We start from the raw sequence: 24,926 nt of genomic DNA, 5'->3' as shown, positions 1-24,926 counted from the left end.
CATATCATATGAATACCTCAAAAACAATGCTTAAATCTAAGGCTCGGTATGCTGGGCTCATACTCTCTTAATTAGACAACTGCTGTAGAAAAGTCATTGTATGTAATTGCTTACTGTTTAAATCAATTATCTTTTTCATTTGTTTTCATATCACTGCAAGAAAATCCCTGAAAATTAAGTTTGAAAGAGGAATTTTAAATATGCTTTTCACAAATCATCTTAAAGAGCTCATAGGCGTAACACGGTGATATTTAGCAGTTTATTTAAAGGACAAAGATACAGATAACATTAGTATCTAATCTGATTGTTCTTAGTATTGAAAGAATGGAACAGGGAAAAAAAAAGAATTTACAGTTGGAGGTCAAATTTAGAATCCCTGTTCTGTTTAATTCTGAGTCAAACACTGAACCCAGTGGAAATATCTGGAAATAAACCCACTTTCATTTGCAAGAGGTTGTTATAATTTTTATTTCCCTGTTAGTTTATTACCAGGTGATAGCAGGTATACTTTGTACAGATGCTTTTGTGTTGCCAGCAAGAGATTCTTATTAATTTAAGAAGCTTTTTCTTAACAGTTTAATACTAGATTTAGAGATGAAATAGTGAATAATTCAGATGAATGGTTCAGGTGAGCAGTCTTGCCTGCTTTGAGAAATGTTCTGTGTAATGTTTTGAAGTAGTAAAATGTTCATCTGCTTATTCCTTTTTTTCCTTCTTTTTTACTTAATATTTTTTTTAAATTTAGGAGTTACACCTGATGTAACTGATAGGAGCTTATACCTGGAGCAACTGTCTTTTAGTGTCTGGTCAATGTTAGGCATAAGACTGTGCAAGAAAGTAAAGTTGTAGTGATCTTCTTGTATCCTTATTCATACAACAGTAGCAATGAAAAAGCAAAATTTTGGCTTCCATAAAATCAGCAGAAAGCTTTCTCTTGACTTTGGTAAGATTTGAATTAGCCTGATTTGAGCTGCAGCATCTAGAAAGTGTGGCCCAGGAACATGGGTTAAAAGAGAACAAAAGGGTTACGGAGACATTACAAGAATTGTAATGCCTTTCATGTTACTTGGACTCTGTACTTTGGTTTGGTTAAAACTTTTTTTTTTTTTTTTTCTGATTTCTGAATTAAAATGTTCAGTGCAAAGACTTTGGGTATATTTACAATGGAGACTGCACTGCAGACTGCACTGCAGCTTAGAAACGATAAGTCTACTTTGAAATTGTCTGGCTTAGATGCTAGAAGTGGTCTGTCCTCAGTGACCCACGGCTCACTGCAGACTAATTTTCACTTAGTTGTCAACAAACTCGGTTGTTGGAGGCAGTGAGCAGGGCTGCCGCAGCTAGGCTGCTTCCAGTGCTCAAGCCTAGCTAGGCTCTGTGCTGATCTCGTCTTTCTCTACATAGCAGCCTGCAGTGAAAGCATCCTCTCTGTGAAAGTTTTGGCACTACTGCTGTTTTAGAGGTGGAGTCACCTACTGCTCTTTGCTTACTCCCAGGAGAATTGCAGCAGAAAAAAAAAAAAAAAAACAAACAAAAAACAACAGAAAAAAGATATGGTTTTGGTCTGCAAAAGGGGTTCTCTTCAAGGTGGCCTTTTTTTTGTTGACAGTATGGCCACTGTCAACATAAAAACATTTGTGTTGAATTTGATAGGATGACAGGAACATCAAGCTTTAAGGTTAAAAAGGAAGGAGGCTGTTTCTGAGTAGAAATGGGTGTGGAAGTTGAAGTGAAAGAGCAAAAGCAAGCACAGAAGTCCTGCTCTCCCCCGCTCCCCTGTTCTCCTGTGTGCACCTCTCTGACCAGCCCTTCTGCAGGTCAGCCGGAGGCATGAGTAGCATTGAAAACTGAAGTCTAGGCTATTGTCCTTTCAGTTTTCTTCTCTTTTCACATGACCTTTTCACATAGAGGAAAGATTTTTGTAGGGAACCTTCTGGCTGCGTGAAGGGAATGTTCCTTCAGTGGTAGAACAGATAAATTAAAGATTTTGTGAGATGTGGTGCTTGATGAAATTTGTTAAAATGAGCTATTGGTCCTGTAGAAGTAGTTCTCTAATGTTTTAGGTTTTAGGGTATGCTCGGAGCGTAGCTCACTTTATTCCGATTCAGGGTTAGAACTGAAGGGAGGCTTTGGAGAAGGATGCTGGCTGCGCTGAGCCGTCATTGTCCCGCTTGCAGCATGTGGGTTGGAGGCACCTGGGAGGCTGCCAGCAGCCAGCAGGCTCAAGAGGGGAGTGGACAGGAGCTGCCTGGTTTGCCAGGCCTGCGGTGGAAGAGCTTGGTCTGTGTTGGGGCTGTAGAGCAGGAGCTCTCGCAGCAGGTGGCAATGATGGCAGCAAAGCCTCCTGAAGTTGCCATTCCCCCAGAGAGTCGGCTCTTCAGTGCTGGGGCACTTGTACAGAGAGTCAAAGGCTGCTACTGGGCACAGGGCATGGAGTGGAGGGAGCTGCTTAGCTTACTGCTGCTTTTCCACCATGGAAGTGACCTTATTCTGAAGGCATTATGCTCTTAGCATCTGGCAGACAGGCTCGGAAATACTCTTTTTTCCATTTGGCCTCTGGAACAGGAGAGCGATTACGTAGTACTAAAGGCAAAGCTTTTTAGTTTCAGCCTTTGGAGTGGTTCATCCATTCAACAAACAGAGGCTTGTATGGATGCCCCAAAACTGGCAGCCTGCCCACACCACTGACGCCGTGGGTTTACCATCCGTGTACCCATCCAACAGGCCTTTTAGTTTTGATCAGCTGCTGCTTTGAATTGTCTTCTATAATCCAAAAACTGGGTCAGGCTAATCAAGATGCTACTAACTATACAGTGCTTGTGTATCAGGAATTGGGAAACTTGAGACGACAGCCGTAGAAATCATGAAGTACGGTTCTGCTTTGAAGTTCACCTGGATATTTCAAATTCTTCATCCGGTTCCTCTAGATGATAATTTTATGTAATGATGTTTGTTACATAAGCAATTAGTTAATTAATATCTTATTTATTTCTAATAGAGAAATTCCAGACATCACAGAAACAGTGGAAGATAATTTAAACTCATGCTTCTTACTCTAAGCAAGATGTTGTTATTTTATTAATTCTTCATGTTCTCTCTTCAGTTGTGCTCACACAATCATTCTGCCAAGTGACAAGGTATGACTGGGACCACGAGGCACTGCTGTAACAGAGAAGAAATACTAAATGATCCAGACTGGTTGAATTTGTATCTGAAGACAATAATGTAAAGTAGCATGGATAGGAACATTATCTTAATGCAGGGAAAAACCAATGTGGACATGAGCCAGGCAGCAATGGGAAGAGGTAGAAATAGTTTCATGGTTTTGATCATATTGCTTTGGAGGATTAATCCCCGCTGGAGCAGGATCTCTGTCAATCTATAAACTCATAATTCAGTTCAAATGCTTCAGTGAGCACACTGCTAATACTTGTTGTTTGGGATGGATGGTTTGGAGATCAGTTATGCCCTGCAGTTGCCTTTGAGAGGTTTAGCAGTCTAACATCGTATCTAAACTTCAGGGGTCTAGAGGGCAAAAGCATATTAGGTTCTTGTGGTTTTTGCTCTCTGCTTCAGTACTCCATTTGTAAAAGCAGCTCATTCACAGAGATGTTCTGAGGTTTAAAGTTTAAGTGCTGTAAGATTAAAGTCAAGTGAAGAAAGCCGTAGGAAAAGGGAGGAGTGTTTCTGCTCTCCTGGATACTGCCAGCTGCCCAGTGGCAGAAATGACTTGTTGGGAGAGTTTCATGGTTTCTTTTTTTCAAATTCTTAGCCATGTGAGCTTGATTTGTGGGAAGAGACTGCTGCACAGTCACAAGACTCCACAGACTGGGGCTATAAGGAGGAAACCAAACAACAGCATGAATGCCAAAAATACCCTGGTGGCTTGAAAGGACTGCTTTACAGTTAGTTTGTTAGTATTTTCTGCACCTGATAGTTTTTTCTATTTGCAAATAATGTTGCAGATCTCTAAGATCCAATAGTTCTGCTTGAAAAATAGATATACATATCTTTTGTACTCTGCTTGCAGTCTGTCTTCATCTAAATTAACAAAGAGGAAGAATTAAAACACTTAGATTCCTTGCTCATTTACTCTATCTGTATTAACGCTTTTAAAATAGGACTGTTTGGTTTGGAGAGCAAAGTGCAACCTCTTTTTCCACAGTGTTCAAAAAGCTGTAATATTGATATAATGGATGTAAAATAAGGGAGTTAGAAAGATAAAAGATGTCATCTTTCTTCCAAAGGACTTGTTACCTATTTTTTTTATATGAAGCACTAGTTGCTCTGTTGTAAATATGAAAAACTTTCAAAAGAACAGAAATAATTAGTACCTAAATAAGCAGGTACATGTACAGAGATACTTTCTGCTTTTAATTTAATGGTAGCCCTGTTTTCACTGTTCTTCAAAATTTCCCAGAAGCTGTAGTGCTGTTTCCAGCACACTGACCCTGCTCTACGGCTTCAGTGTCGGGGCTGGGAGACTGAGCAGGCAAACCTGGGGCTCATGCACCCAGCGCTGCTGCAGGCTGAGGCACTGCCAGTAACCATTACAGAAATAGTTTTGGCTCTGCCTTTGTCCTTCTAACAGCCTCCGTGTGAAGGCAATTGAAAGCTTTAAGAAGTTTCCAAAGAAGAAGTGATAGAATGGTAAGACTTCTAAGCGTCACGATGCGCCCTTTATAGGCTTACCTTCAATTATTTGTATTTGCTTTTTTCATTACTCAGAAGAAGGGAACGCTGCTGTTCCACTGGAGGTCAGTGCCAGCTGCAGGTCCTTACGCATCTGTGAATATGGCATGCTTTCTGTTTCTCATTCTTCACCCTTTTAATACAGAGTGAACAGCAGAACAAGTCAGAGGGTTTTGTATTCTTTTTGATCCTCCTTTCTGTTGAAAGTCACATGAAGATACTTCTTTTTCGTAAGGATAACTAGACAATGAGCAATTTGTGGTCAAGTGAAAATAAATAACAGCTAGAATGTGTTGCTAGAAGGTGCAGCATTAATCCAAGGTGGGTAATAAGATAAGATGGACCTTGCAATTGTACTGATAAATGGCCCAGCCAGTGTGAGGAGCAATGAAGAGATCATGATTTTCTTCAGCAGATTTGAAGAATAGTCAGTACAGCTACAGACTGAGATAACTTTAATACAGATTCAAGTGCAATACTGATTTTTTATTAAATAACTACTGTGGTTAGAATTCCTAGAAGAACCGAGAGAGGTGAAGTACCCATATTCTTTCTGTTCTTCTCAAAAAAAGTTTTTCAAGGGCACGTTGTTTACAGGTCTACAGTGATGTAGTCTCATTCTTCTCTGAAGGTACTGTATATGTGCACTGTTTTGTCTTGATCTTTACTGATATATTGGCTGCTTCTTAGCATGATCTAAACTTTGATATTGAGAGAAGTTGCAGGTTTTGAGGCAGAGGTCTGCACCAACTTTGTATCTCTAATTTTTTGCACATAGACTAATGGATATGCTTTATGGTTGGACAGTTCTTTAATATTTTCTAGTGGTGATTCCACGAAAGGTGTTAAATAACCTACTTAGTTTTGATCGTTCATGTGCTAAACAGCATATTTGCTTTTGAAGATAATATCTGATCATGTGCTAGAATGCAAACAACCGTGACAGCGTGGTCTTGAGCAGTGAATTCTTCCTTGGCGAAGAGATGCTGGACAAGAAGAGTACTACAGTTTATCAAACACTTGGCTAACACACAAGCTGCCAAGGTCCAGGAACTAAGCTAAGCCTCTAGTCAGGACTCAGTTGCGGCAGGATTTTGTGTTTTCTATCCACGTATTTATAGTGGTGCCAGGACTGTGTGCATGGGCTTTTCTTGAAAATTTTCCCCATTAATGTGGCTGAGTGTCAATAAGCACCTTCTCCTTCTAAATACCAACAGAATGAATTCTTTCCTTGTGGGAAACTTCTGAGACTGTACTGTCTAACCGTCCTTGAAGTAACTGTATTTATTGACCTCGTAGTGCTGAGTCTTGACTCTTTTGTTTGGTGTAGATCATACAGAGGAGCCTCAACTGCTTCTAGCTTGAGGCGTGACAGCTTAGCTGCCCTCTGCACTAAGTGCAGTCAGTATAGGATAGTATACATCTATTTTTTTTCCTGGCCAAGTAGTAAACTCCTCCCGTTTTCTTCTTCTCATTGATGATGCTTCTGAAATGCACACACAGCCCTCAAATTTGGCTCCAGCCTATGCTTTCCATCTAGAATTCAGGTTGATTTCTGCTTTGTTCATGTTAATTCCTGAGAGCGCAGATCAGCTCCTCGCACCGTCAGTGTTCTTGTGATGCATTTAGCTGTCTCCATTTGTAGTTTCTGTTGGTGCTGAATCAAAGAGAAGCCTTTGGTTGTAGCAGCTGTGATGGAGTAAACAGCCCCACTGTCCTTGCAGGATGTCTGCACAGCAAACTGCACAATAGGAAACCAGCTGGATGGGCCTGGGCTGAGCCGGGTGCTGCAGCAGCATCTCCATGGCAGTGTGTCTATTCTGTACTCCTGGAGTTGCTAAAAAACTTCAAAATGGTGTTGTAGATAAAAAGTTCCAAGTATTCTCATTTGCAGATGGAGAACTAAGGAACCAGGAAATAAGTTTTCTGATTAGGAAACTGGATTGGAATGTATCAGATCTGGTATAAATAAACATCTCTGTTTGTAATAATCAGGTTCTATAGATGTTCAATCTCAAATGCTGTTTGAGCTCTAGACATTTTCCAGAGAGCAAGGAGCTTTGCTTAGTTACTAGCTGTTTTGGTTTTGGAGTGGGGGTTTTTTGGGTGTTTGGTTTGTTTTTTTTTTTATTAGTCCAAACTTGCTACCTTTCAGAATCTGCCTTAGATTCTGGCAACATCTGGACAGAGAAATTAACTTTATCTTGCAGGATGGCTTCATATTTAGCAGAAAAAAATGTACTGCAGCATGGAAGAGCCTCCAGTTTTGCAACACCAGATAGTCCTATCTGTTGAAATAATACCCACTGAGCTGAGAAACACAATGAACCGATTGTGCTCAGAGCAGTATCAGCAGGCAGCTGTACACAGTAATTTCTTCAGCTCAATTTGTCACTTGTGGAAGTATCTGTCTGCTTCATATACTGCAGTGAGTAATCCTGAAAGGTTGGCCATAAACGGTGGAGGCGTTCAGACAGCTGAATCATGCAACATGAGTTCTGCTGTGTTATACTCGTGTCATGGCCAGAGAGGTGGTAACCATACAGAAATCTCATTTGTCCTTTTACTCATGTAAAATGTGCAGGCAGATGAACAAATTATGGTAAAAGAACTGCTAATCCTCACAAGAAATGAAATTCCATGTATGGAGGTGATGTGAAGAAGATTGTTTCATTTGCTGTTTAAGTCTTACTTACTCCAGGTTTACCAACCTCAAATTTCATCATCCTTTGCTGTGTATTCTCTTGCCTGATGACAAGGTTCATTCAGTTTTGGTTACTTTTCCATGTCTCTCAGAGAAAACCAGTAACTAAACCATTAAGCATACAAACTTTTAAATTGTCTAAATAGTTAGAAATGTACTGGGAAATTTGTCTTAACCACCACTTCTCTGTAGATGTTGGTTTGGTGTGGGTCCTTCTTAGTGGTTTTGTTTGGGGGGGGTGTGTGTGTTTTGTTTTGTTTGGGGGATTATTATTTTCTTTACTAGTACTGAAAAAAATAACCCCCAGAACAACCCACCATCAGAAATGGACTTTCTCCCTCAAAGAAGTGTATTTTTCTAAGAGAAGCAAGTATCTTTAAGGAGCAGGCCACAGGTGGAACTCTTCTGAGCTTCCTCCACCTGTGAGGGAGGAGGAAGGCAGTTATTTATTCAAAAAAGTGAAATGAGGAAGGGAAGCACAGGGTTTCAGAGGAGGGAAGTCAGTATGATGAGAGTGCTGCTGGTTTTTTTTTTCCCCCCTTCCTCATCAGAAGTGTCTCTGTGGTGCAAAACCAAGAATGCAGAAAACTCTTGTGGAGGCTGGGGCAGGAAGGCAGGTTGTGGTAGGGCTTCTGATTGAGCGGGTGACAGAGCAGAGAAGTTCGGGTGGAGGGAGAATTGATGAAGACAATAATCAATGGAAGACCAAGGTGAGAAGAGATGACTGACTTCTTATGGTGTAGTGGAATGATTTAAGGACTTTGAGAGCAGAAGCTGACACAAGATGCCAGAAAAACCCAGTGATGGTCAAAAAAAAGACGACTTTGTGACAAAGGTTTCACAAGGCAGTTGTTAGCATCACTGAAACCTTAGGTAAATTAATCTTGACAGCTTTCTACTTTCCTGAAAGCATCTTCCACAGGCTTCCATTCTACCTCCAGGTAAGAAAATACTTTGTGAACTCTGGGCTGCTGCCGCTCTTCTTTCAACTGTCTTCTCAAACCTTTTTGCTGTTAAATGTCTTACGAGGAATTAAATGATTGAATGTGGCTAGATGAAGCTACGTATGCATGCATGGGACAGAAAATATTTTGTAAACCCTAGCATAAACCCCCAAATAATTCGATTCTCTTTTTATTTATCTTATTCCTAACTTCTCTGTCTTCCTTTCTGTTTCATCTTTCTAGAATGCAAGAAGGAATTGTTTGTTTTCCCTTAGTTTTGTCCAGTGTGGTAGATGATACTGGAAATAAGTAACAATAATTTCTAAATTGTTGAAAGTTTCCAAACAGTAAGTGATACTGTAAGCTGTGATATATCCAATTATGAGAGTGTTCTGGGCAGACTTCTTTCATCAGATGGAGTAGCTAATTTCTATTTAATTTTTTTATTTTAATTTTAGAAATTAAGGAATAAATTAATAATGGCAAGTACTTTTGGTGAAAATGATTTTGAAGTAAGCTTTTGAAATAAAATTTGAGATTGGATAAACAAGGAAAAATATTTTTTTTAAATAGTCATTTTCAGCAACCTTATGGAGCTGGTCAGTGGTGTCTTTTAAGAAGATTATCTGAGAAGTGCATGAGAATTAGCAGTTGAGGAGGCACTTTTGAACACATAGTGGAGATGATCTGTCCTGATGCAAAGGACAGATGGGACATGAAGTAGCTAGATCAGATACTCCTTTTGCTTTACAGCAATTTAAGGATTTATATATAAAATGATAACCAAGTGTGCAAAATCATAAAATGAATTTCGATTAACAGAGGATTTAAATAAGAACAAGAAAAGTTCTTGTGACGCATAAAATGTAAGATGAAAACAATGTTCAGCTTCATTAACAGCAAGATATATATGTAACACAGTTTGGGAAGGGTTTCAGTATGACTGATTTCATGTGTGTTATATAAAGTGCTTGACAGACACTCAGCTAAATTAATAGAAAAAACCAACCCTAGTAGTGGCCAGAGCAGAGAAAACCTGCTAAAAATACAGAAGTAAGACCAGTGTACAGGACCTGAGAAAATCTACCAAGGAATGGTTTAGTATTTAGTTGAAATAATCTTTCTACTATTTGAAATTATCTTTGAGAATTCATAGGTTGCAGAGAAACTCCTGAGGATGGCAGATGGGAAGAAATAGCATTTGTGTTTAAAAGGAGGAGTGGGGAGAAAAATCCTGGATAATTACAGATATTTTTATCTAACTTGAATTTTGGAAATAAGTTTGTAAGTACTTTGGAAGTAATTAGGCCTGGGCTGTCTAGAGTAAATCTTGTCAAATCAATTTGCCTTCCTTATTTGACAGGGCAACTGGATAAGTGGGATAAAGGACATGTGGAAGGTAGATATTTTGACTGAAGTTTTTCATGCTGTTCAAGTCATATTCATAAGTAATCTACAGTCTAAATATAATTTCCATAAGGTGAGTGCATAGTTGTTTAAAAATGTCTAAGCCAGATGTGGTTCATTCTCAAACAGTGAAGGTATTTAAGTAGGTAAGCTCACATGTTTCTTCCTGGAACCATGTTGAGATTAATGACACTAGTCAACAGAGAAAAACCTTAAAAAAATGTGTGGATGACACCATGCTGGTGGAGCAGGGTCAAAATTCTGAACAACCTTTAATTAAGCAACAGAATGAAATTCAGTGCAAAAGAGTACACCTGAAAAGAAATACAAATCACAGCTGTGTAAGGAATTTCTTGTGTCTAAACAGTTCTGTGATGCAAATGAATAATAGTTCTAGTGAATTGAATGAATAGTTCAAATGAATGAATAGTTCTAGTGAATTGCAATGAGTAATGGTCACCAGTATCATACTTTTGTAATCAAAACAAACATAGAATCACTGAATGGTTTGGGTTGGAAGGAACCTTCAAATATCATCTAGTTCCAACCCCCCTGCCATGGTCAGGGGCACCTTCCACTAGCCCAGGTTGCCCAAAGCCCCGTCCAACCTGGCCTTGAACACTGCCAGGGAAGGGGCAGCCACAGCTTCTCTGGCCAACCCATGCCAGTGTCTTACCACTCTTATTCAAAAAGTTTGTTCCTTGTGTCCAATCTAAATCTACCCTCTTTTTGTTTAAAACCGTTACACCTCATCCTATCCCTACACTCCCTGATCAAGAGTCCCTCCCCAGCTTAAGGTCTGCCCGGAGACTCTCTTCTCTAGGCTGAACACCCCCAACTCTCTCAGCCTGTCCTCACAGGGGGGTGCTCCAACCCCTGATCATCTTTGTGGCCTCCTCTGGCCCCACTCGAGCAGGTCCATGTCCTTCTGATGTTGGTGCCCCCAGAGCTGGACTCAGCACCGCAGGGGCAGGGGGGGGTCTCACAAGAGTGGAGTAGAGGGGGAGAATCACCACCCTCGTCCTGCTGGCCACACTTCTTTTTATGCAGCCCAGGATATGATTCCCTGCGTGTACTTTCTGGATGTATGGAAGACGATGAATATCACTTATGCTCTCCCTTTGGCACACTGGTGCTGGGCTACCATGGCTTGTTTTTAGTGTGCTCTAAAGCAAATGCAGACAACTGTAGAGAACGTGGCAAAGCTGCAAGAACTTAGCTGCAAGAAGCTTAGCAAAGAGTCAGGGATGGCAGCCCTTCTGATGGTGCCGGGACAGCATTTACACTCTTCTGTTATAGCTAGTTATTGGTGGGAGGAGGTTATTCCACTTCTTGAAGTTATTACAGAGCCTGGGTTTGTGGAGTAACAGTCTAGTCCCACTCAGTGCTTGGATAATGGTTTGCAAGAGGCAGGTACTTTCTGACTCTCTTGTCAAGCTGACTGAAAGTGCTCAAGTTGTGGGTATTCTGGTGGCGGTCCTGAGCACGTTAATTCTGTTGAGTGGCAGTTTGGGTTTTGTGCTAACGTGGCCATGGATCAGTTTGAGTATGCTTGCTATGGCAGGTGTGCCGTTTCTCTCTTCAGGCTGCTTAGATTTTTCGAGGTGCACATTTTTTTGTCTTAAACTGAGATTTCATATTGCTTTCTTGTTTACAGATCCTAAGAAGAAAACTACTGAAGTGTGAAAAGTAGTACCTTTATCTTTAGAAACAGCTGATTATATTAGAGGAATTCCAGGACTGTGCGACCAGCCAGCTTTCTGCAGGCGACTGCTAGTCCTTGAATCATAATCTGAGAATCGTTGAACTAGAAAAAATTCTTATTAATCACGACAGCTGGGAGCAAAGCCAAATGCTAGGCCATAACAGTAATAAGTATGCTGCTTATGTTAGACAGAAGTAAGTTATTGGCATACTTAAAGTTTTAGAGGTTTGGGAAGTTGATGCATTTTAGTCTGAATTTTTTAAAATAAATGAATAAAGAGGAAAGATGTCTAGACATCTATTTCTTGCTTTTGTAGCAGATGACTATAGTGAAACTGTTGAAAAACTGTAGTCATTTAAGCTACCTGCCCACAATTATAACACCAAAAGTAGTGATGTTTCTTGGGGTAGGGGAAAGAGCTTGATGTCACTAAGTATTGCTGAATACTGAGTACTCCTGAAACAGGAGATTACTCAATGCACACTGCATCTTAGAAAACAATACAGAATATTTTTGAATGTCATTGGCTGAGTGTTTGCTAAAATTTCTGCTTAAGCTTTAACTATTTTATATAGTTTTATAATTTAGTGAAACAGCAGCAGAGCAGTTGGACTTTAAGAAAAGGTTTAAAATGTCTTGGATAAGGAGAATTTACTTGGGGAATAAGTAATTGGTATAGGTATGGTAAAATGATAATTAATAGGAGTTTATATGTCTGTGTAAAATAAAGTATGTGGTTGATAATAGCTGCAGATTGGTATATATTGAACTATTCTATTTTGAGACCACTTATCTGTAGGAAGGTGCCCTCGCTTTCAACCTCTGTTGATTTATCCTCCCTTAAATGTTTTGCATCAGATTTGAGGTTTATATGTAGGAAGTGCAGATCTACTGTGTTTCTGACTTGAATATCCGTTAGAGAGAATCTGTGGACTGTGCTGAGGGACTTGTAAAATGAACTTGTTCACTTTTAGTTGATATCTTAATTAAATATTAGTATCCTATACTGATTAAGTAAACAGTTCAATTGAAACTGAAAAGTGTAAATTCTGTCCTTGAGGTTACAGCTGACACTGCTTTTGCAGTGGTGTTTTGCAGCTGGATGCAGGTCTAGTCTGTGCATCAGGCTAAGTGGTCTGGGAGACCCTCTGACATTTGAAATTGTAACCTCGGTGAACAGATTGCTTCCCGTATTGACTAACTAGTTCCCCCAAAATTGGCAGTCCCACATCTTCCCATGTCACTTAGACTCTATATGCACCAAACTTTACTGCTTCGAAAATTCCATCGACCTCAGAACCAGACTCCTTGAGTCTACATGTTTGTCTCCAGTGCTGCAGATACACGTATTATAGACTTAGATAAAGGCATTTGCAAGGCACGTACCTTTCTTTGACACAGAGACAGTGTGAAACAGTGCCACAGGGCAAGAAACTGGACTCTGCGGGATACTGATTATTTTTATATGCCCTACTTAGTTTTAAAAATAACTTGTTCATAAAAAGAATAAAATCTACATTTGGTTACCACTCTGCTTGCCAGTCACTAGGCTTGTTGCCTTCTTACCGATTGCTCTGGACACAAGCTTCTATGAAGAGCAGCTTCGGTTTCATAATGTCACTCCAGTATCTTTTTAATACCATGCTGTTACTGATATATTTTTCACATCAGGAAATGAAAATGATTTTGATGAAGAGCAGTGCTGTTTTTAGCTGTAAGATAGGATTAGTCTACTTTCCAATTCTTGTTTCTAAACAAAATCTGTGCCAACTGGAAATTATCCAGTTGGTTGAAAAATGACATGGGAGCAGTTTGGTCAGGAATATTTGCTTTTTCACCCTGGATTTTTTTCCATCTGCCTAATAAAACAATTATATCACTGTAAGACTGAAATTTCCTCATCTGTATCCTGTCTGGTAGTGGACAGTACAAGCAGCTGTTGAAGCCAATAGAAACCATTGGTTCTTTTTCTGCCCTTATGTACCTGATACAGAGCCTGGGTCTGTAATCTCAGTAACCCCTTCCTGAGTGCTGGGAAGCTGCCTACCAAGTCCACCCAAAACCTCTCTTCTGGTCTACACAAATGCAATTTTCTGACACATGCTAAATTCTTGATTTCATTATGTACTATAACACTAAAAAGTTCTAGAGGCTAATTAAGTACTGTGGCATATATTGGAAATGAAAATGTGCTGTTGCAATTTTTTAAATTAGGCAGGTGGACCACTGTATGGCATTTCTTTGATATTTCAGCAGCTGTGCAGCTTGGGATCCTGGAGTCCTCTAAAGACTGACCTCTGGGGAGGGAGAAAACAGCCCGTCTAAGTGTAGAAATATTTTAAGCACATGTTTTTTATTCAAACAGAAAAGCATCTTCATTTTTTTTATAGGACAGTGCTGAAATGGGTATTACAGTGACAATATAGAAGCAGCATGGAAAGAAGAGTGTATCATCTCTGTTTATGCATATGCTTTCCATCCATTTTCTGCCATGATCTGCAAAATCAAATTCACAGTTAATGCTGTTATCACTCTGAAAAGTTTAAGATCAATTATACCCAGCAGATTATAGCTCAATGGAGGCTCCTCTGAGGGTACCAAATCAGTGAATGTGGGAGAATGATATACTTGCAGGCTTTTATAGTTGTCTCTTTCAGTGCAATATGTAAATATAATCATTTTAGTCTATGGAAGTTCTGCCATTTGAAGTTACAATGAACAGACTCTTACCTGTAGTTATCCTCTTTTGTGTTTTTTTAATATGTATATACACACATGCACACACTGTTGCCCTTCCAGTTTTGATAGCACAACTCCTGTTGTGAGGAAGGTCTACATCCTATGTAATAATAAAAGAAGATCTTTTTCTCTTCAACTAAATGCATCGAGCTCAGATGTTTTCTTATAAACAATTACTGAAGGACTACAAAGAGCGAAATAGTTAAAAATAAAATACACATAAAGAATTGATGATGATGATGGATTTTCAGTGGCAAGGTACAGAAGGAGACTTCCATGAAACCTAAAAGCCTTTTCTGGAGATAGTTTTGCTTGAGATTGCAGAAACTCAACAGATTTTTTTTCTGTATCTCTCAATTCAAAAGAGATGTCATAGTTTCTGAACTATGTTTTAAGGTTGTTTATTTCACCTTATTTTCCTTTTCCATTATCCATTTTTCCCACTTAGGCCACATCTCAATTTAAAGTGAAATTAGGACCTAGAAGAAATTAACTTATTTTAAGAAAACTATATTGATCTCTGTTGTTTAGCGACATGTGGGGGGTTTTGCTGTATTAACCAAGCACAAAATGTAGAAAGCTGTGCTGTAAGTATCTCTCCTGTGTCCCTGGACTCTTGAATTCTTACGTAACCCATCAGGTAAAATTTTTTGGAAATTTTTGGAAATGTGTTGTCCATTCAGTTACGGTGCGTTGCTCTGGGACCAGTGTGCTCCTATCACCTACACTGAGCTGGATTTACAAGGGACAGAACAGGTCAGAATATGTCTGAAATGGATCCTAGAAAGTTTCCCCGTATCCCTCTATTTGTCACATTAGTAAGCAGAAAGTTTCCTCTGTGTACGCTTATGCTCTTTTCCAGCACAAGGATGATTTTTTTCTTAGTTTTCTTTTTTTACATCTTCCTTACATATTTATTTCTGATACTTTTTTTTGTGTACCATTCAGCCTGAAATGCTATTCACCTGTATGTATGTTTATGTAGGTTTGCTATAGAGGTTTGCCATTCAGGCGCTCAACTGGGGAGAGCATATTATTGTCCTTGATGTATCTTTATTGTACAAAGAGACTCCAGTGTTGGAGGCTGCAGCTTCTAGGAGCTGTTCAAATGTATACAGACAACAGACCTGCTTGAGTAATTTGCAAATGAAGTGTAAGACAGCAAATGACAGATGGTCGAGACAGAGTAGCAAGAATAAGAAACAGTCAGATATTACAACCAGAGTGTTAGACAGCGGTCACAGTACTGCAGATTCTTCCCACTAGTCGTGGGCTGCAATGGTGGGAGAAAAGCAAAAAAGGATAGCGAGAGGCTCTTTGTTTTATGTTTTAGTGCAGAGGTGAAAAGTAAGACTAACGCCTTGAATGAAAACCGACTTCTACTTTTTTTTCTCTGGGTAGACTTTTTCTTTGTATTTGAAACTACATTTCAGTAGAGTGTGTTTTTTTTTTTTTTTACTAAACTTCTGAGAATGTGTTTTGGTGGGTCAATAGTTTTCCCTTGTACCTTTTTTTAATGGTTAAATAACATTTATGGAGGAGCATAAGATTAGATTCTGTTCTGCTCTCTTGGTTGGTTTTTTTTTTTTTCATAGCCACTTTTAAAATTGTCAGTGTCCTTTCTAAATCCAGACAAGCTGAAAATATATTTTTAGTCATGTTAGTGCAGTTTGCAGTTGTCGGGGAGAGGGAAAGGAAAAAGCATTCCCCATGACTGTGATGAGAAACAGCTGAAATGCTATAAATGTTGTTCACTGTAGGCAAAATAGTAAATCAGGAATGGGCAAGGCAGGCATTTTATTTGTTTAAACTGTCCCGTGGCTTTTTCTTGTTTATTTTTCGAGTTCAGCTGGGTTGACAGAGACAGAGCATGAATAGTATGTGTTTTATGGTTGTTTTACAACATTACAGCTCCAGCAGTATAAATAAAGCAAAGTTTCTCAGCTCTTGGTCTTCTCTTTAATAAATTTCATCCTTGCATTTAGCATGCTGTTCAGTGAGGTCCTGATTCTGTGTCACTGACAGCAACAGAGGTGTCCCCTGACACTTCAACAGGCTTGGTAACAGATTTTTAAGAGGCTGAGCTTTCTAGATACTCTGACTGGATTTTTGTATGCTTGTAGAAGTAAGATGCTTCTGAATATGTTACAGAAACACTGGTTCTGCTCCCATGGTTGCCCATAAGTGGGCACTGTGACTATAAGTGAGTCTGTCCTCTCCTCAGTGTCACCACACAGGAGAGTGGTATACCTCAGAAGGTTTGGGGAGATGAAACTGAAGTTGCCAAAGATCGGTGAAAAATAGTGTAAGAAGACGACTGATATTTATGTAGCTTTTCTTACAGTTCCTAAGTGTATACCGTTAGTATGGATATTTTTCACACAGCTTCTCATAATGCATAACTTTAATCCTTGTTTACTGCACAAGCTTGACTACCGGTCCCTTCTTTATTATTGTCGCTAGCACTTCAGTTTGGGTTTCTTTTTGTTTTGGCTTTTACAGGAGTTCCAGCTAACTATTAGAGAGATACTGGCTTGTGTCTACATGAGCCTTTTTAGTCTGAGCTGGGGATTCTCATGAGGCAACTTTCCTGTTGATCTTCATTAACTGTGATTTTTGTTCACATGACAGAGCAGTTCATGAACTGGATACCTTTCAGTTGAAATTAATATAGAAGATGCATTCCGGTAGTGTGCCTAATATGCTCCAACTGCTAATGGGCATTCAGTCCATGGCACCTGATCAGAAAGTCCTCAGCACCGACTGTTTTGCTGTAGAGATCTGCTCCTACTGGAACACCCTTATTGGTATAAATATAGCAGCTATTGGTAAAAATCTATTATGGTCATTTTTCTTCCTTAGTTTTTTTGCTAAATTAAAATAATAGGAACTTTAGGACTTATTGAAACAGGCTAAACATATACACAGTAAATTGTTCCTTGTGCTGCCAATTAATTGTTGGCCTTAAATGTTTGCAGCTACAAAGCAAAATCAGTAGCTGGTATTGTACTATGTATATTCTTAAATCCAATGCATATGAGCTCCTTGGAGTTCACTACATAAATTATCTACTCAGTTATTGTTTCAATTCTTAAAATAAAACAAACAAAAAAGGCTTTTTTTTCAGGACAGTCTGAATCTTTCCATCATGTCTTTGTTATTAGCATTATTTTTATCATTCTCTAGCCAAAATGTAAAGCTGCTATTTGGAAAACATAAATTGCATTAAATCCTCCACAGACCTGTTCTTGCTTTTTTTTTCCACTGCAGATATGATGCAAAAGAGGGAAAAAAAAAAAAAAAAAAGGAAGTACCAAGTGATGTTGCACAAAATGGTAGCAAGCACAGGAATCAAAAGTAACTTCTCAGAGAACAAAGAATGATGTCTCTACAGAACACTCCCTAACACTGGGGGCGAAACTAATAGATCTAGTCATATAACATGCACTTGGCCAGCTGGTTTGAAAGAGCACTTCCAGCGTTTCAGAGAGCTAATATGGCATCTGGAACTGGAGTGCTTCAAATATGGAGTGCTCAGAAAAGCTGTTGCTGGTGATGCAGTAAAATAGCAGTGCTCATATAAAGAAGAAATGTAAAGTGTGGATTTTTCTTTTAGCTCAATCGTTGGGTGTGAAATTGAATTGAGAAGTCTCCAAACTGTATTAAATCACACCCTTGGCATTGCCACAAGAACAATTTATTTCATCTTGAAGGAGCCTTTGGTTTCCAGATCAGTGGAGCTAAGCAGGAGGAATGTGCGTCACACTGAGGTAAACAGGGATGTGAGCTGGTTAAAAACAGAAAAGGCAACGCAGCAAAATTCGGTGCCCCTGACATTTGTCAGCCTCTTCTGAAATGTGAATGCCGTTTCCATTAAGCTTTGGGGCAGATACTATCTTGGTACCTTTTGTTGTGCTGATGAGTTGGAAGCTGAACATAAATTTATTTAGTTCAGCTGATTTTTTTTCAAGAGTCAAGTCAGTCTTGTTTTGTTCACCAGGAGGTTTGCAGCGCTATTGCAGTGCTATCATGCCTTGGTGGACTGTCCTCATGCAGGAGAACTGGGAGTGAGGGATGGCTCTTACTGCCTCAGTCCCCATGTGAGGTGGAACTGTCAAGCTGCTTCCAGTTTCCTACTATTTTTGTCATCAGAAATTTTTGTGAGATGATGAATTACAAATGTCTATACCACATTGTGTGATGTCTGTTATACTTTCTCAAAGTCTCTCTCTAGAACAAGGCACCGAATCTGTAAGCAGTAAGCATTATATCATATCGTTCCTGCTGTCAGAATGATTTTGGCATAAAGTGAAGGCAAAACTCTAGATGCAGCCTTCAGGATCTGGAAGTTCTATGCAGATGCCTCCAAAACAGCCTTAGTGTGTAAGGCTAGCATGGCAACATGGGTGAGCCACAGGCCAGGGCTGTGTGTACAGCCATGCTTTGTGGTCAATGTTGGCTCACTGCAAAGAGCAGAGCAACAAGGTCACTGAGCATCACCTCTGGAAGACAAAATGTGTATTCTTTATATAGCGAAACTTAAATGTATTAGGACCCACTTTAACATTAACAGGATTGCAATAGTGCAATCAAATAGGTCATGATGTAACCAAAGAGAGCAAGTTATAATGAATTTTTTAACCTGCTGCTCTCAAGGTCCAACCTTAAAATTTATTTTGGCTTATACTGTTTCATTTCATCTTTGGTTCACAATTTACCTGACCATCACCCCTTAAAAACAGCAGAAAGCCAAGCACAGGGCAACAAACTGCATGAACTGGGGTAGTAAACCTGGGTAGATCTGTTCATGTACTGAGACAATTGTGCAATTTTTTACATAAATAAATAAACCCAAGCTCTTTGCACCCCTATCTCAATGCTCTAATCTAACTTCAGGAAGAGATGAGCAGAACTTTGCACTGAGTTCCAAGGTGAGGAACACACCTGTAGACAGTACGGTAACCAGGCGGTCACTGCGGAGTACTTTGTAGTGCTGCTTACCTGACAAAATACCCACTGGTCCCTGGTTTTGTCCCCTTTCAAAATTTCTTACATGTAGAAATCTTACCATCTTAAAATATACACTGATGAGTGACATGTGGACACATTTTTCTATTGCATTTTTTCATTGCTGTTTGCACCTACGAGATTGTATGAGGGATTCCCTTTGATAACAGAAGAAACTTTCGGCAAACAACATTCAGATAGTAGTATTCAGTCTGAATTTTTTTATTCAAATAATACCCGGTCCCACTGGTAAGGAGTGAGTAGGAAGATCTCACACTCCTGGCTACAACTAACTTCAGTGAAAGGTAAAATAAAAGCTAGGACCTGGAGACCTGTGCCTTAAAGTGATCTCTGATGATAAATTTATATTTTATTCTGTGATTTCTTAAAGGCATGAGGATAAGACCATGGGAGCTCTTTATTGATCGTCATCGTAAGCAGTTTAAAATATTTCCTCCTTTTTCAGTGCTCCTGTAATTTTAACTAAGAATCGATAGTGCTTTTTTCATATGTGCTTCCAAAATGTCCTGGTAAATTTTACCTTTTTAGAAGCAGAGAATTTGATCATTGATTCGGCTGTTGTTTACACTGGCTACTTGCAGAACTTCTTGCCATTTAAGGAGTTTTCACATGTGAGTTATATCAAGCTGCTTGCTTGTTTTCTGCGGCTTATAAAATAATTGTAAAAGCACTTCAGATGCTTTTACAATTACAAATCAGAGACCCTTTTCTTCTTTTTTTTTTTTTTTTTTTTTTGACTTACAGTACTATGGAAATGCATATTGCTGTCCTGTGGTCCTTCCTTCCTATCCTTTTCATGGAAGTAATTAGCTTTTTTGCTACTTCTGGGCCAATGGCATTTTGAAATTTTATGGGTCTACTGCTAAATAACCTCCTCAGTTTGAGCCTAAATATTTTAATGGGCAGTCTTTGTATCGTACCGGCGCTGCTGGTTATTTTAATTCAGATAATCCCTTTTCCTTCACATCATTAATTGGTTTCTTTATACTTAGATGTAGCAGGAATCATCCCTTAAGTTTCTGTTTCCCAAGGCAAGAATCATCTACCTTTACCTCCTGTGATAGACTCACCACTTCTCTGATCATCCTTGCCGTCTTCTACTGCTCTTCCAGCTTGCCTCCATCTTCCTTAATCCTGGATGAGAAAAGCCTTACACAATATCCAAACTAGGTTTTACAATACCCTTCACGTGGCATTGACATAGCCCAATCCTGAAAATACTTCCAGCTGATATTTCTAGCTTCTGTATTATTATTTTTTTTAAAATGTGTGCCACTAGTGACTCTTTTATCCCCTGTAGAATTAATCATTATGCCCAGCCTCTTTCCTATAAAGGGGGAATTAATCTGTTGTTAGAATGTGCATGATCTCCATATGTTCTATCAAATTCAATCTTTCTTTTTGTGCCGCATGAGAGATCTGTAGTGTTGCAACCAGCATGGCTGTGTGGAAACAGAAAACATCCGCCTCTGAGATATGAGTTTATTTCTTACAGGAAAATTTATATCCAGTACAGAACTGATTTCAGGAAAAATGTATTTCATAATCGTAAATTATGTCTCGGTTTCCCTATTGTATACAGTTAGTTCCTTGGATTCTTTTATATAAACAAACAGGAAAAAATTAAAATGGGAAAAGTGCTTGCTTTATTTGCTTGCAAATCTCGAGGAAAAAGAATTAGACTAAAGTTTTAAATCATGGCCATCTCCTAAATCAAATGTGTAACAAGGGTGATAATGAGTGTAAACACATTGAATAATAAAATGTAATTTGTGTGCTGAGTTCTAGGGCTCTAATCCAAAGCTCATTGATGTCTGTGGAAAGACTTCCATTGATTTGAATTAGGCCTTGGCTTTTGTCCTGAATGAACACAATACCAGTGGAGCTATTCATGAAAGAAATGTTTGGAAATAAATCACAGGAATTTGCTGTGTCGGAACCCATTTCACTTGCTAGTTCAGGCAGTCATGTTTTACAATGCTTGTTGTGTCGATACTTTGTCATAGTTCCTTGCGTGAACTAACCAAATTCAATCTTAAAAAAAATCATTTGCCACTGCTGCTGTAATTGGAAGGTTGTTTCTGGATCATTACTCTGATGTCTGAAGTCTTCTTTAACTTCTAGCCTAAACCTATTTATGGCAATTGTTTCCACTTGTTTTATGTCAACATAATCTTCTACTATCACTCTATACAGTATACTTTGTCTTTACTCTATACAGTTCTGGTAAATACTGATCATTGTCCCATCTCCTCTCAAGCTTTGCTTTGTTTTGCAAAATAAGCCCAGGATTTTAATTTTTTATTCAGTAAATTGTTCATTCCCTGTAGTCTTTATCTGAATCTATTCCCATTTGGTCTAATCTGTCTGGGATACAGGCAACAAACCCTGCATTTTTAATGAGGTGTAATAGTGCTCTATATAATGTTAATACTTCCCTTGCTTTACTGGAAATACTTTTCCAGATACATCCAGTATTTTGTTTGCCTCCTTATGTCTGTATTTCACTGATCACTTTTATTGAGTGACTTACAGGATCTTGGTTCCCAGGTGAGCTCCTATTTAATAGTAGAAATAGTTTTTATTGCAGGAGTGCATAGCTTTGTCCTTGTGCTCTGAGGCTTTTAGCTTGTGTCTGTTACTCCAGTGCTTATTTCTTCCTCGGATGGTGCTCTGCTTTGGCTGTCATAAATGATAACAATCAAGCTTGAGTAATCAGCAGCCTTAATTAGTATGTTCCTTGTGCTAATTTTGTTAATTAAAAAAAAAATAAAATTCTAGAAACTGCTAGAGGTGGTGAATGGGAGCTGAGGGAAGGTGACAGGAAAGAACTGGGGAAAGGTGCCCAGTGCTGGATGAAAGAATAGCAAAATGAAGAGAGGACATGGACCCCACAAGGGACAAGTGAGAACTTCTGCGTTATTGGTCAAATAAAGGCTACTTGCATTTGCCAGAGCATTAATTTGGTCTCACAGAACCATACTGGGGATGGATGAAGATATGCCGAAATTCCAGAAATAAATACGTAACTCATGACTTTCTCCATTTTGACTTTGTAAAAGTAGCAACACTGCTGCTTAACTTCAGATGTTCCTTTTCTTTTTTTTCAGGAGTTATCAAAGTATTCTGAAAGTTTCAAGACTTATTTTCTAAAAGCATTTTAAAAATAATGAATCCTAAAAGCGCTTTTAAAGTCCTCAATTAAGAAGATTATGAGTCTTGAATAATTTATCCACAAAACTTGAAAGGGAGAGAATTTGCCTAGGTCTTTAAAATGTATATGATACATTTTCTTACAGATTGGAATGACTCTGAAAGACTTTTATCCAGATAAGTACATTCAGCAGATATTAGAAGTCACAGGCAATAGCAATTAAGGCATAAGGCATTTCCTAGGAATTAATATCAAGCTGGGAGGAGTTGGGATGGCTCAAGATGCAGCTGAGGGCCATTAACTGCAGTTGATGATTAACGACCTCTGCTGAGGTCATTATTATTATCAGCTGAAAATATAGAAAATTTCAGATGTATGAATCTCTATAATGAGAGATGCAGTTTCAGTTGGTGTAGTAGACGTGTTCTCACTGTGGACAGACTGCCCTGTATTAATATCAAATAGAGGGCTTGATTTCCCTCCTCCCCTGGCGTTTTTAGGAGTGTTAATCAAAGCTGGATCTCTAAAGCTGCACCAGTATCAAATTGAAAAGTAAGCAGAATGAAGTCCATAGTGCTTTAATGTTCTCCCAATATTACATTTGGCATCCAGTACTTAATCAGCTTTATTTAGAGCTACTCTCATCTGTCCCTGCCTAATGAGAGTGTGTCTCAGTGTTGTCCTGAAATGTACCCAGAACATTCCTTGTGCTCACTGTTCTTGGACCCACGTTTGAAATCATGTCCTCCCTCCTTCCGTCCCTAACCAAGATCTAGGTTCTGGGTTGTCCTATCTGCTGTGTGCAAGGAGGGCAGGCACGCAGGACTGACCTGGTGCAAGAAAATACTGCTGGGTTGATACAGGGAGAATCTGTTTCCTAATAAATAGTCAGTCGTAATAAATACCTACTTCCCAGTGTCCTGACAAGTCCATGCATGGTTTCTTCCACAGTTGGTGGAATGTATTTTTAATACGATGATTTCATTGTTGACTTGTAGAGAAACTGAGAGCTACTAAGAGGACTAAGAAATGTTCATTTTGCTGCTTATTTTTAGTTTGTGACTTCTGTTACAATACCTTGATTATCTCATATATATATATATATATAATATATATGTGTGTGTCTAAGTTTGTTTACTTCAAGGTACTTTAAAAGTCTGAAATAGGTAATATAGGTAACAAAGACATAAGCTTTAATTGGTTAGTCACTGTTATCTTTTATTTAAATTATACACAGCACTGCATGCTTCTGAACACTGTGTTAAGTCCTGCTTTAGACATAGCTGGTCCCCTGCCCCTTTCTTTCCCTCTCTTCCCCTGGTCATTGTGAAGGTTGTAGCATCAAAATGCCAAGCAGGACAGGACTGAGATGACTGCTGCTTTTGGCTGCCCTTTATACAAATGTCACTGGATGTAGACTTCAGCTCAGTAAAATGAAATGTTGCAAAATTGTAAGCAAAGCAGTTAAAAAATATAACTCGGGTGTGAAATGTTGACTATTTGAACATTAGGTGGTATGACTAGACCCGCTTGTACAAACCTATCAACTTCATGCTGTTTGTGGGATTGCTGGGTGTCTTTATTCACCCTCAACCAAACCACTGAGCTCTCTCCTCTTTTTTTTTTTTTTTTCTTCTTTTTTTTTCTCCTCCTCCAAAGTATCCTGTGGTGAGAGGAAGAGGTGAGTAAGGTCGGGTGAAATGAAAATCATGAAAGCTTAATAGACCACAGGGAGATTGCTTTGAAAGGGTGCCAGAGATGGAATGTCAGTTATGGGGAAGAAGACCACAGTGTTGGCAGTGAATGAAAGGAGATCTGGTACATGCACATTAGTGTTTCGTACTCCTTGATGCAAACCGGGTCTGTTTTCCTAGTTTACTCTTTAACAGATGTACCATGGTGACAGTAGACACTCCCACAGTGCTATTAGTGTTCCTTGATGCAGCTTCACTGTGCTTCCGGTGACGTTCTTCTAGTAAGTTCTAGATTCTTTGTCTTGCTTATAAGATCAACAGATGTGAACTGAAGTATTGATGAGATTACATAAATTGCATTTTCTATTTCACCTTCTGCAGCCTCTATCAGTTATGCACTCTTAAGAGATAAGAAATTGTTTTCCTGGATAAGAAGAAAAGAAGTTATATTTTAAAACATGTAGAAATGTGCAGATATATCAAAGACAACATCAGGTTATTGCAATTACACAAACACCTGACATAGTAGCCCTTGCTGTATGAAATGGTGTGACAGATCAACTCAAACACTGCTTTTTCAGGATAAAAATTTCTTAAAAGAAGGGGCTTTGCCCTGGCTGATTCTCCATCTTCTAAGTCTTCAAGTCTTGGTTACAGCAGTTAAAATGCTAGGACTTTGTGAGACTCATGGGGTGGCAGTCTAAAATCTAAGTCAACACAAAGACTAGACTAAATGATAACTGTTCTCTTTCAGTCTTAACATTTTATGAATCTGTGGTTGTGTGAATGAAAAGACCTGTACAAATGTGTCAGAATTGATTTAAGGACTTTGGTTTTATTTGATGATGTGGAACTAGTC

General features: G+C 38.9%; 1 protein-coding gene across 5 annotated transcripts in view; it reads left to right on the top strand.

The window, feature by feature from the left end:
- RCAN2 (regulator of calcineurin 2) overlaps positions 1-24,926 on the top strand; it is a 94,593-nt gene that overhangs the window by 53,693 nt on the left and 15,974 nt on the right. The window lies entirely within an intron of this gene.

The sequence above is a fragment of the Athene noctua genome, chromosome 1 (genome assembly GCF_965140245.1).
Source record: "Athene noctua chromosome 1, bAthNoc1.hap1.1, whole genome shotgun sequence".
NCBI lineage: Eukaryota > Metazoa > Chordata > Aves > Strigiformes > Strigidae > Athene > Athene noctua.
Note: the sequence above shows the minus strand (reverse complement) of the source record. Positions and strands in the feature narration are given on the sequence as shown.